Here is a 13,283-nt window from a genome sequence, read left to right as displayed (position 1 = left end):
ACAAGGAACAGGACCTCAAATTACCGAGGCTCCAAGTCCCCGGTACATGCTCCTCTGTCCCACTGGATGCCATTCGCAAAACACAAATGAAATCTATTAATTTCCAGAACGAGCTGCCTGCAGAGCCTTAAACCAAGCCTGGGGCCCTTCTGAGCAGGAGGCCCTGTGTGAAGCTGGCTCTGTGCGCAGGAAGAAGGGACCGACTTCAAGGTGACAAAATAAAACCACAAGAGACTGTCACTGTGACCCCAGCACCAGCCAGGGCGGAGGGTGAGTGAGGAAGGTACCTCACAGCAAAAACCAGGCTCCAAGATGGACACTTCAGCAGCAATCTGCAGGGCTGGAGGAAGGGAGATGTTTTCAAGAAACTTCTACCTAAAGGTTTGCTTTTCCCATTCAAAAAGTAGCTATTAGCACCTACCATGTGCGTCAGACAGAGCCCTCACCTTGAAGCCTCACAGCCAAGTGCTAACATTAACGAGGAAAAGCCGGCGGGGGCCTGGCCCCGTGGCTTAGCAGTTGGGTGTGCGCGGCCCGCTACTGGCGGCCCGGGTTCGGATCCCAGGCACGCACCGATGCACCGCTCGTCCGGCCATGCTGAGGCAGCGTCCCATGTACAGCAAGTAGCAGGATGTGCAACTACGACATTACGACATACAACTATCTACTGGGGCTTTGGGGGGCGGGGGGGAGAAAAAAAAAAGAGGAGGAGGATTAGCAATGGATGTTAGCTCAGGGCTGGTCTTCCTCACAAAAAAAAAAAAAGAAAGAAAGAAAGAAAAGCCAGGGGTCCAGTCTCTGGAGGGTGCACCTCCCCTGTCCTAGGCCCAGGAGGGCAGCAGAAAAACAGGAAGCAATTCAACTTGTCAAACAGGGAAGAGTCCGCACGAATGAAGTGACCCCAATTCTGCCCTCCAAGTGCTGAACTTGACAACACAGCGTACAACTGCCCCGTACCCAGTGAACTGCTGCTGATTTCAGAAGAGAGGAACGAACTTCACCCTGGGTAGTCAGGGGGATGTCCCCAGAGGAGAGACATCTGAGAGGGAGTGCCCAGAGGACCAGGGCTTCTGAAAGCAGAGATGGGAAGGGAACGTGGAAGGTGCTCTGAGCAGGACACGGGGAATAAGGAAAGGGGAGGAGGGAGCATTGTTGGTGACCCCGAGCCAGCCCCGTTCTACGAATGCACAAAGCACCTGTACGGGCTGGGAGATAAGTGTGAAAACAGTAACTGCAGGGAGGCACTCTGCAGACGGCCTCAGGCCAAAAAGGACAACCCCAGCCCCACCAAGAGGGCCCCCAACACCCAGGAAAAATGCAGCAGCACAGGACAGGCAGTGTGGCCTAGCGGAAGAGCTCAGGCAGCAGAGTCCCACACCCTGAGATCCGGCCCTGCTCTCCCACCCGTGAGCTGTGTGTCCTTGGGCAAGTTACATAAGCTCTCTGGGCCTCAGCTTCCTTGTCTACACAACGGGGGGGTAAAGACTGCACTTGTAAAAGGCCTGGCCCAGACAGGGCACCAATCAATGTCTGCTGAGCCACAAGCAGACTCTTTCTGGACAAACACCCACCCATCCAGATAAGGTATGCCCCTTCTGAGACGGCAAGGTCCTCAGAGGTTACAAGGGTCAAGTTCGTCTCCACAAAGGAGAGTCTGACCAGTAAAGAGGACACAGGCTCAGAAAGAAGAAGGGATAACTAAGGGACTAGTCCACGTATGTCTGGCAGCGAAGACCAACCAGAAAGTATGCTACCTTCACAGCGAACGAGGAGGAAGGGAGCGACCACCAACTTACTGCAAAGGTGGGGTCTCCATAGGGCTGTTCGTGATGACCCAGGGGGTGCAGCGCAGGCCGGCTGGTGAACCTCGACCTCCTGCTCTGGAATTGGCCGCACGTGCCATCGAAACTGAGGAGTGGGAGCAGGATGAAAGGTGGATGCCCAGGGGCCTGTCAAGGGCCACTGAGCCTCTGTCCTGCACAGGAAGCCTGGAGCGGCCATGCCCCCGCTCCTGACATCTCCACCAACCGCCTTAGGAAAAGGACGAGCACCCAGGGGAAAAACAAGTGACTTAAAAATGACTTAACTGTAACAGAAGAGATGGACAATGACAAGCGTTGGTTAGGATGTGGAGAAACTGCAACCTTCACGCACTGCTGTTGAGAAGTAAAGTAACACAGCCGCTGTGGAAAACAGTCTGGAAGTTCCCCAAAAACACTCAACGTAGAGTTTACCTGTGACCCAGTGATTCCACTCCTAGGTGTGTACCCAAGAGAAACGAGCACCTATGTGCACACAAACACTTGTACAAGAGTGTTCACAGCAGCGTTCTTCACAACAGCCAAAAGGGGAAACAACTCAGGTGTCCACCGACGGATGAATGGATAACAAAACGGGGTGTACTCACACAACGGAATGTTATCTGATCACGACAAGGAACGAAGCACTGATACATGCTGCCACGTGGACAAACCTTGAGAACACTGTGCCCAGTAATAGCCAGTCACAGAAGACATTATTGTGTGATTCCATTTATAGGAAATGTCCACACTAGGCACATCTAGACACAGAAAGTAGATGAGTGACTGCCAGGAGTTGGAGGCAGCAGGGAATGGGAAGTGACTGCTAAGGGGTACTGGGTTTCTTTTAGTGATGATGAAGATTTCTAAAATTAGACAGCGGTAATGGTTGCACAACTTTGTGAATATATTAAAAACCACTGAAATGTACACTCTACACGGGTAAATTTCATGGTCTGTAAATCTTGAGTAAAATAATCTTTATTAAAATGTGACTTAAGGTGGAGACTGTAGAACAGACTAGTCAGGAGCAGGGGCTGGCAAACTACGGTCCCTGGGCCATGTCTGGCCCACTGCCTATTTTGGTAAATAAAGTTTTATTAGGACACAGCCGCTCGCATTCGTTTCCTCTGCTTTATAGCAACAAGGGCAGAGCTGGGTAGGTGCAGCAGAGACTGTGGAGCCAGCAAGGCGCAGGATATTTACTATCTGACCCTTCACAGAAAAAGTTCAACGACCCCTGGCCAAGAGGGGGAACTCTGGGACCAGGCTGGAGCTCGGGTTCCAGCCCTGCTGTATACTAATTACACGTCTTTTCCCACACGAGCATGTGCGAGTTTGAGTGAGTGTGTGTCTGTGTGTGTGTGTGTACTTACTCCCTGTGCCTCAGTCTCATCATCTGGCACGAAATGAGTCAGAACACGTAAGGAGTGCCTGGCACTCTTGTTCTCAAGAACAGCGAGCAATCCCCCCAGAGTCCTGCAGAGGAGCCCCCACGACCCCAGTGCACAAACCCCTTCCTCAGCTCCCTCTGCTTTCAGACCAAGTACAGATCCCACATCAGACACGCAAGGCCCTTGACATCCCGCATCCCACCCCCTCTCCAAGCTTTAGTCTCCTCGAGAATGAAACACCTTCCCTGCCTGGCAAACCCCACAGGACTCAAGGCTCAGTCAAACATCACGTCTCCTGAGAAATCGTCCTGACCTCTGTCCTCCGCATCCCACCTCCAACCTTCCCCGGGGCTGTCTCCCCCCAACTCTGCGGTCCCTTCACACTCTGCATCCCATTTGATTATGAACAGCATCTACTGAGTCACGTACAGTGGACCTCACCCACGGCCTGAGATTCTGGGGGCAGAGGCCAGGCCCTTCCTTCCCCTGCAGCACCCTCAGGACCCAGCAGAATGCCCAGCAAGCAGAAAATGCTCAAAGGCAACCTGGCTTTCTGTGCACCCACCATGTGCCACACAGCACAAAAGCCTCTACACGGTTATCACCAAATACTCACAACCCCCAGGTAAGCATCACTGTCTGAATTTCACAGAGCAGAAAATGGTTCCGAGCATCAGGCAGCTCCTCTGATGAACGAATACACAGAGGAAGAAAGGATTTGACAGATGCTCTACAACAGTCATTTTGCCCCCGAGGGGCATGTGGCAGCGGCTGGAGATATTTTTGGTTGTCACGACTTGGGGAGTTCTACTGGCATCTAGTGGGTAGAGGCCAGGGATGCTGCTAAACATCCTGTAACGTATCGGCAGCCTTCTACCACAGAGAATTATCTGGCCCCAAATGTCAATACTACCTAGGCTAAGAAACCCTGATCCAGAAGATTTTTTTAAAAAAGTGGGGTGGGCCTAGAATGGTCAGAGAAGATTTCAAAGACAAGGTGTGGACTCAAAGTTTTGGAAGACCCTTCGTCTGAAAGACGTCTTTTGCCTGACTTACTTTCTTAACCTACACACTTTCCCTTTGTTCCATTACCAAGAGGTCAGGCTACAGCAAAGATACTGCCTACCACCAGAACAGTTCTCTAAGAAGAAGTCCAGCCTCAACAAGCCGACATTCGACTCTGGTGGAGAAGTGAGGATGGTGCAAGGGACCCAGACATGTCCCCCGACCCAACTCTGCAGTTAGATCCGGAAGCCAACACCAGCCCTCAAGGCCGAGCAAGGAGAACGCCTCTCACTGTTACAGTGTGTGACCCACTGAGCCCCTCCCAGTGTCCTGTCACTGCCCAGACACCCAGATGTTGGCTTCCCAAAGACGTGCTTGACCACGCAGAGCCCTGTGCACAGGCACGGAGCTGGCCTCCAGGAGCTGCTAACGCTTGCAACACGCAGGCCCTGCCACAGAGGCCAGTGCACCCGAGAAGTGGCCATGGCCTTGCTGCCACGAAGGGCCGGGGGTCCACCTCAGAGAGGGTCTCGACCTCGTCCACGTCTCCCCCCCGCACCAACTGCACCTTCCTGGCTGACGCAGCCCTCCGTGGAGAACAGCAGGGCAGGACACGAGGGAATAGAGAAACAGAGACCGCCAGGTGGACATCCCACCTTCAGAGTCCAGAGCCCGGACCTTCAGCTCCAGTGGAGAGTCCTCCAGGCAGAGTTCGCGGGTGGTGGAGACGATCTGAATGCTGTGGATGAGGAAATGCTGTGGATGAGGTCACGATGGCGTCACAGCGCAGGACCAGGCCGGTGGCTGGAGGGACGGGAATGGAGGGGTCAGTACGGAGGGCGGTCCCCGACCGCCACCCCACCTCCAGGGCCTCACAGGCCAGGCCGTCTTACACTTTGGCAAAGACTAGAATGATCAACAAAACCACCAAAACAGGGCGGGAAGAGCCCAATTAACCCGGGAGCCAAGCCGCTGGTCACGCACGGCCCTTCTGAAGGTTAGCCGGACTTCCGGAAAGCAGGGGCTTCAGAGGCAAGCTCACTGCCCATCTTGTACTTTTCCGACGTGAGCAGCAGCATTTACAGCTGTGCTCAAAACACTCCTCCCGGAAAATCTAGCTTTGTTCAGGGTGTAACCACTGAGTTAAATGACGAGGGCTCCAGTGTGACGAGTTAGCATCCGAGCAGGTAACACTGTTCTGAAGCCTGTCCCGACACCGAGATCAGGAACTACAGCCGGAGCTTGTTCTCACTGGAGTTTCCACACAAGACGACCAACCACACTACAGAACAAAAGGGCATGCGCCCAGAGCTTTCACTCACTCCATAAGTAAGATACATAAATGGATACATTATCTGGAGGATTCTCTAGTGTGAAAGTAACAGCATGTGACACAAAATCATTCTGACCACTCTCCAGGCCCCACATAAAACTACTTGTGCACTGTTAATGGGATTTTGTAAGAGAGCACTGCAGCCCCGTTTATCAAAAGCCTCAAAAATATTCATATGCTGTGACCCAGTAAAACTAGGACCCTTCCTTGCCACGACATTACCTAAAATAATCCAAATTCTTCCCTGTATAAAAAGATTTATTGTTTCATAGGACACTGAAACAAACATCTGAAAACAATCGAAATGCCCATATAAGAGAAGGCTTAAAGGACAACCTCCTGTGAAGACTAGTATTCAGCCACTAAAAATAATTTCACGAAGATGGGGCTGGCCTGGTGGCATAGTAGTTAAGTTCACACACTCTGCTTTGGCAGCCTAGGGTTTGTGGGTTCGGATCCCGGGCGGAGACCTATGCACCACTTATCAAGCCATGCTGTGGCAGGCATCTCACATATAAAGGAGAGGGAGATGGGCACAGATGTTAGCTCAGGGCCAATCTTCCTCAGCAAAAAGAGGAGGATTGGCAACAGATGTTAGCTCAGGGCTAATCTTCCTCACACACACAAATACTAATAATAATAATAATTCCACGATGAAATGGAAAACTTTTCATATCATGTTAGTGGGGAAAAGCACGATAAGAATTTTCTTCACTGTTTCCTAAGCATTTTACAACCACAATATGGCAAATTAACGTGGGGAAGTGAAAGGATTGCAACAACCCTCTTCATTTTGACTGGCTACCCATCAAAGAGTGTTTTGGGTAATAAATAGTAATTTAGACATGAAAGCCAGCCTCCATGAGAGGAAAACCAGCACAAAGTGCTGGTAGGAGGGACCAGGGAGGCTGCTGCTTGCTTGGGGTCCCCACCCCCCGCCTGGGTGGCCTCCAACCCAACAAGAGACAGAGAAAGCACTGCCACGGGCTCGGGCAGGCCTCTGGCCGGAGGTATCAAGGGGGTGTTTCCTATCTCTTGTCCCCGCCGGGGGTCACACGGCGCTCGAAGCCCTTACTGCTGTCCTCTGCGAAGAGGATGCTCGTCAGGCAGCGGGCTGGGACGGGCGGGCCTGCACCACCGCCTCCTGGGAGCACTGCTGCTCGTCCAGGCCCAGCAGCTCGATGTTGGCCACATCCGGCCAGGTCGAGAACCTGCAGGGAGAAGAGGAGAACTTACCCTCTGGAGCCACCCCAATAGGCACAGCTGGGACCAGAAGCCAAAGCTGCGGTTCCTCACCCGGGCTCTGTCCCAGACGCAGAGTCGAGGCAGGCAGTCTCCACCACCTTCAAACCCGGAGGAGACATGGGGCCCAGCGAGGCCGCTCTAACAGGAGCATGACGACCTGAGGGTGGGGACCTCCACACACCTCCCACTGAGCAAACCAAACCAGAGTCTGAACACTGGAAAACAACCTCAGCGCTCAGTGGACAGTGGCCTTACAAGACTATCCTACGGACCTGGAAATAATTCCCTATCAGCAGGAACACTGCCGTGGAGTCTGGTGAGGAGACGCCGATGTCTCCCTGTTGACCCCCGAGCCAGGCTGGCACACAGCAGGCTCCCAGACGCTAGCTTCCCTCCCCGAATAGGTCTATAAAAGCTGGGGATCACCAACTGGAATGACAATCACACTGACGGAGCTGACATTATGGTGAAGTGGAGAGAAAGGCAGATGAACACACAGACAAATGATCAGTAAAATCTATGAGATGACTTCCCACGGAGAGACGGGCCTTAGAACAGGATGGAGGGCCGGGTTCCTCGATCGAGGGGAGAGTAGAGCGAGTGGGTATGAGCAGAGCAGGTTCTGCACGGAAAGCACGAGGAGAGCGTGTGCCGCCAGGGGATCTGCAGCCAGCGCTCAGGGCGGCCTCTCCGTGAATAGCATCAGAAGATCTGGTGTGTTAGGCAGGGCCCAAGATAGGAAGCAGCTGGGCATGCTCCAAGAACAGAAAGGCCAGTGTGATCTGAGCCCTGGGACTCAAGGAGACGGCAGGGGCTGAGCTCAAGGGGACGGGAGGCACGGAGGTCACGGGGACGGGAGGTGCGGAGGTCACAGGGACGGCAGGCGCTGAGGTCAAGGAGATAGATGCTGAGGTCAAGGAGATGTCAGATGCTGAGGTCAAGGAGATGGAGCTGCTGAGGTCAAGGAGATGGCAGACGCTTAGATCACGGAGATGGCAGATGCTGAGGTCACGGAGACGGCAGATGCTGAGGTCAAGGAGAGGGAGGTGCTGAGGTCAAGGAGACAGCAGGTGCTGAGATCACGGAGATGGCAGGTGCTGTGGTCAAGGAGATGGAGGTGCTGAGGTCAAGGAGATGGAGCTGCTGAGGTCGGGGAGGCATTGGAGGCCACAGTAAGGAGCTTAGGTAGATTCTGAGGGGCAACAACAAGCCACTGGGGGATCTTAAGCAGATGAGCATTCTAACCCGACTCACACTTCAAAGAACACAGAATAAGGTGCTGCCCTCAGTGAGCTCACAGTGGATCAAGGACCCAAGGAAGGGGCCCCCTGCACAGAGTGTCGGAGCCTCGCTCCTGGGGCTGCACTCAGCACAGGAGCTAGCACAGAGCAGGCAGTTGCAACCCTCTGCTTCCCTCCCTGCCCTTTGCTTAAACTCTCTGCAACACTGATGTTCTGGGGTATTCAGAAGGAAACTTGCAAAAACTGCCTGGTGTTAAAAAGCAATGGTGTGAAACACACCAAAATAGACATTTCCACACTTCCCGGCTTGTCACCAAGTGTCTCCCCAGAGCCAGGCGGGCGCAGTAGCCTCTCCAAACACGAGATGCTTTGATGGCTCAAACACCACAGGCACTCGCCAAGCTGCTGGCAGGGCGCCCAGGGATGGGCCAGCGCCTCCACTGAAAGTGCACGGAAACCAACCTCACCCTCTGCTAAGGACAGAGGAGAGGCATCTGTGGTCTCCTCATGGAGAGAGCTCTTCTGAGAAAAGAGCTCTTCAGAGACTACGGGAAGACAACCAAGCAGACAGGAGCACACACCCAGACAAGAGGGTGAGAGAAGGGGCCCGTGGCAACACGCCCCACACCAAGCGAGACACAGACTCCTTTTAACGCAGCAGCTCTGGGACTCCAGGATGGTTTTCAAAGGGCATTAACCACCCCACACACACACACACACACACGCACGCACACACACACTCACTGTGGAAACAACAACAAATGAGAAAACTCACACAGATCACACCGACCAAGGAGGCAGGACAAAGAACTGCAGTGTGGGGTCCCGGCTTGGATCCAGCAACAGAGAAGGAACCTTGGTGGAAACACTGGTGAGATCCAGGCAGCCTAGAGAGTGGCGAACAGTCAGGTACCAATGTCAACTTCTTCATCTTGACAAATGTACTAGTTACGTAAGACGTTAACTTCAGAGGAAGCTGAGTGAAGGGTATACAGGAATTCTCTGTGTTACCTTTTCAACTTTCCTGTAAATCTAAAATTTTTCCAAAATTAAAAATTAAACACAAAAAGAAGGGATTGGAGGAACGAGCAGGCAGAGCACAGAGGATTTTTAGGGCAGTGAGACTGTGTGACACTATAATGATAACACACGTCATACAGGACATTTGTCCAAACCCGGAGAATGCACAATGGGCCCTCCCGCATCCCCCAGCCATTCCGCGGGCGGCTGCTGCGATGGCCTGGCAGCCTCCCGAGCCTGGCTGGAAACACGGCACCTCGTATTCCGTGCCCACCGTGGTGCAGGGCTACGTTAAGTACCGATACAGGCCCTAAAGCGGCCCTCTCCAACAGAAACATGACTCGAATCACACTTAAAATCTTCTACCTGCCTTATTTTTGAAAAGTAACAGGTGAAATTAATTTAATATTTTGTTTTTTAGAGCAGTTTTAGGTTCACAGCAAAGTTGAGGGGAAAGTAGAGACATTTCCCATACCCCCTCTGCCCCTAGACACGCACAGCCTCTCCCACTATCAACATCCCCGCAGGGTGGTGCACGTTACAAGTGAAGAAGCTATGGTGACACCGCGTCATCACCCAGAGTCCACGGTTTACACGAGGGTTCATGTCGGGGTTGTACACCCTGCGGGTGTGGACAAATTTATAGTGACACGGATCCAGCACTGTAGACGAGCCCGGCTTATATCCCCCGACACACACTTCGAAACAGCTCAGTGAACAGGCCAGGAAGGCAGACGCACACGTGGGTGTCACTCCCGCAGGACCTGTGTGGGGTCTGGCTGCCTAGCCTCCATCGACCTCTTTCAGCAACAGCACCCTACTTTTCTGCGGGTGCCGCCTCCTCTCCACTCTCAGCCCAGAAGGCTCCAGAGCACTCAGGCTCCTGGGACACTGGAAGGCGGATGACTGGGGCCCGGCCAATCAGCCACATGTGCCCTCCGCCAGAGGGGCGTTCAGACCTGAGCACGTGCCCCACAGACTTGACCCTGGGGGCTGTAGGGCTGAAACTGTCATCTTGCCACCCCAGGGGAGGACCGAGCCAAAAGCCCAGACTGCAACTGAGAAACCAGGTCCTACTGACACTGTATGTGCCCCTGCAACACAGGAGCACGACACAAATCCTACCAGGGCTTTCAGTTTCAAGAGCTAAAACATTCCTTTGTTTTATTTAAACTATTTCCGTTTGAGTTTCCTGTCACAGGCAGTCAGAAGGGTCTAGACAAATGAAATCCCGAGTGAATTCTTTAACGCTTGCTACCCTATTTCATTCACTCTACTGGTACTATATTTTTTTAAAAAGAAAAAAGAAAGAAAAAGCCTTTCATATATTACGTGTCGGGCACAGAGCAAAACATCACAAATACTTCACTTGCCTCCCAACAATCCTATTAAAATCCCCATTTGATACAGGAGGAAACCTCTGCACGGACGTTAAATAATCTGTCCAAGATCACACTCCTAGAAAAACACCTCCGTCCAGCCTGGCTCCGGACTCCTGGTCTGGACAATGCACACGGGCTGTTCAAGACACGGCCCAAGGCCTCCTGCCAGCAGAAGGTGGCCCGGACCTCCTCCTCGGTCACCCCACTACCCCACATGTACCCCTGACACTGCTTTTTAAAGTGTCATTGACTTTTCTAAAACCCCAGTGAAGGGCCTGGGTAAACCAACTCCTGGTTGAGAGGTGCTGGCACATTTCCCGGCACACCCCCAGGACTGAGCTGGCTCTAGCCAGTGACCCGGTTTGAACGCGGCTCTGCCACTCACTGCCGTGAGGCTCCTGTCTCCGGCTCCCCCTCTGTGCAGGGCGTAGTCATTCCTACCAGAAAGGGTTAGGGTTAGGGTTTGTTTTCAGGATTAAGTGGGGAATAATATGCAAAGGGATTAGCGGGAAAACTAGTTCTGATATTTTGGTTCCCTCTGCCACAAACTCCCCTGCAACACTTGAAGCCCCTGCTTCTGGAGGGGCATCTTTGGCCACCAGGGCAGCTGCTGGACACCCGCACCTCCGCCAGCCCTTTCTCACTCCCGGCCCCCTCCCTATGCTGCCCTCCCGGGTCGAGTCACATAGTTTTTCTTTTAAATTGATTCTTCTTTATGAAAAAGTAGTTTAAAAGGAAACCTAACATCACTAGTGTCAACAGAACGCACAGATAATTTTGCCATACATGTGACGTAACCATAAGAACCAACAGAAATCCAAATAGCGTTACTCGAGTCCGTGGGGACACTGTGGGCTGCAGATGTTCCAGCCCACCTGCCTGCCCTCTGGGGAGAGAGGCAGACAGGAAAAGCTGTCAGGGAAAGAAGGGGGTCGGGGCTGGGGCGAGGGGAGCTGGTGCTTCCTGGGGACAGAGCTTCAGTTGGGAAAGATGGAAAAGCTCTGGAAATGGATGGGGGTGATGGCTACAACGGCAATGTACTTGATGCCACTGAACTGTATGCTTAAAAACGGTTTAGGTGCTCAATTTCATAGGTATATTTTTACCACATTTTTTTTTAAAAAGAAAAAATGTAAACAACATATTGGCACCAGAAATAAACTTTCATTTTGAGGAACTCTAAGGGACTGACGGTGAATTCTGAAAGGGTCAACCCTTCCCACTCCCAATGTCCCTCACAAGGCCCGCTGACACACAGAGGCGTCCGGCGCTCCGGGAGGCACTGCTTCAGAGGGAGCCGGTCCCCACTCTTCACAGCGCCCTCAGGAGCAGGAGCTGGGCAGGGGAGGGGGGAACCCAAGGACTCGGGAGGGACAGGCCCAAAAGCCACAGTGAAGGAAGGAGGAGTGAGAGCTGTGCAAAGAGCGGGGTGGATGGCGGCAGCGGAGACGCAGCCCACCCTCCACCCACCTGCAGGGTCCAGCCCCCCTGGGCAGAGGCATGGGCTGCAGGGACCCAGGCAGAGAGGGGACCCACAAGGAGAGCAGGGAGAAAACAGCCCAGGGAACCAGGCCAACTCAAGTCAACACACACTTCCCCCACCCCCTGCGGCCTGGTGAGGGGAGCTGAGCAAGGTCCCCCAGGCCCACGGGAACCAAATGTGCAGAGGGAAGAGCAGGGCCCAGAGAACCCGTCCCAGCTAACGCCGCCCACTCCTGACCCCGGCAACCCCTTCCTGTCTCCTGACCATAGCCCGCAGGTCTCACACGGCCCCGCCCCCGCCATCCTCTCTAACCTCCCCTCCTGACCCCGCTCCCCTCACCAGTCACGCCTTATTTGTGCTCTTCCAAGGAGCTCAGCCCTCCTCGGGGCCTCTGCACTTGCTGTTCCCTGTCGCCGCTCCCTGCTCAGGCCCCAGTTCAGCTCCAAAGAAGCTTCTCCCGCCCACCCTATCCAAACACGCAGTCCATCTCTTACAGCCGTTATCCCAGCATGCTGTTCAGCCGTTATCCCAGCATGCTGTTCACATCCTCACAGACTTAGCACCACGCAAAACGCAGCCGCTCATTTCATCTTCACTCCCACAGTCAAGCTCCACGACAGCAGGGCCTCGCCTGCTTGTTCATGGTGACGGGCCCCAGGGCCTGGAATGACGCCTGGCTCACAGAAGAGGCACCAGTAGTCATCACCTGTCTGCTAGGTGAAGCCCCAGGCCTCGTCTGGGACACACGGTTGTCAACCCGTGCTCGTCCCCTGGGGCACTCGCGCAGGACGGTCCTTCCCAGCGAGACCGTCCTGGGCACTGTAGGCTGCTGGCACCTCTGCCCCACCCTCTAATTGCCAGAAAGAACACCAAATACAACCCCCAGGTGAGAACACACGACCCAGGGTTACAGGTCTAAGACCCCCGGAAGAAGGTAGGAGGCGAGAGAGGTGGTCTCGGTGTGTATGGATGAACAGGGCCCACAAGTGGGGTGTCTCCGGAAAAACACTCTTGACTAGGGGACAGAACTGCAGCGACAGGGTCAGAGAAGGCCAAATGAATGGGGTGCAGAGTTGCAAACGGGGGGGGGGGGGCTCTGGTTGAATTAAACCCACTCCTGTGGTTAAGCTTCCACATGGTAAATGTTTTCTTTTGACTTCAGAGCCCGATTCTCCAGTTTCCCTCAGGTCCTGTCGCCTCCCCCGTCCAGCTCCCAGCCCGTGAACTGCCTCCGTCCTGCAGGCTGAGTCCGTGAGCCAGCAGAAGGCAGCCGGGCTGGATGCTCTTCCAACTTGCCTCAGTATTGGAGGGCTTCCTGGAGGAGCCAGAGGAAACCCTGCACCCCACATCTCCCCCCCAACAGCACCTGCAAAGGGCTACA

The sequence above is a fragment of the Diceros bicornis genome, chromosome 2 (genome assembly GCF_020826845.1).
Source record: "Diceros bicornis minor isolate mBicDic1 chromosome 2, mDicBic1.mat.cur, whole genome shotgun sequence".
Classification (NCBI taxonomy): domain Eukaryota; kingdom Metazoa; phylum Chordata; class Mammalia; order Perissodactyla; family Rhinocerotidae; genus Diceros; species Diceros bicornis.
Note: the sequence above shows the minus strand (reverse complement) of the source record.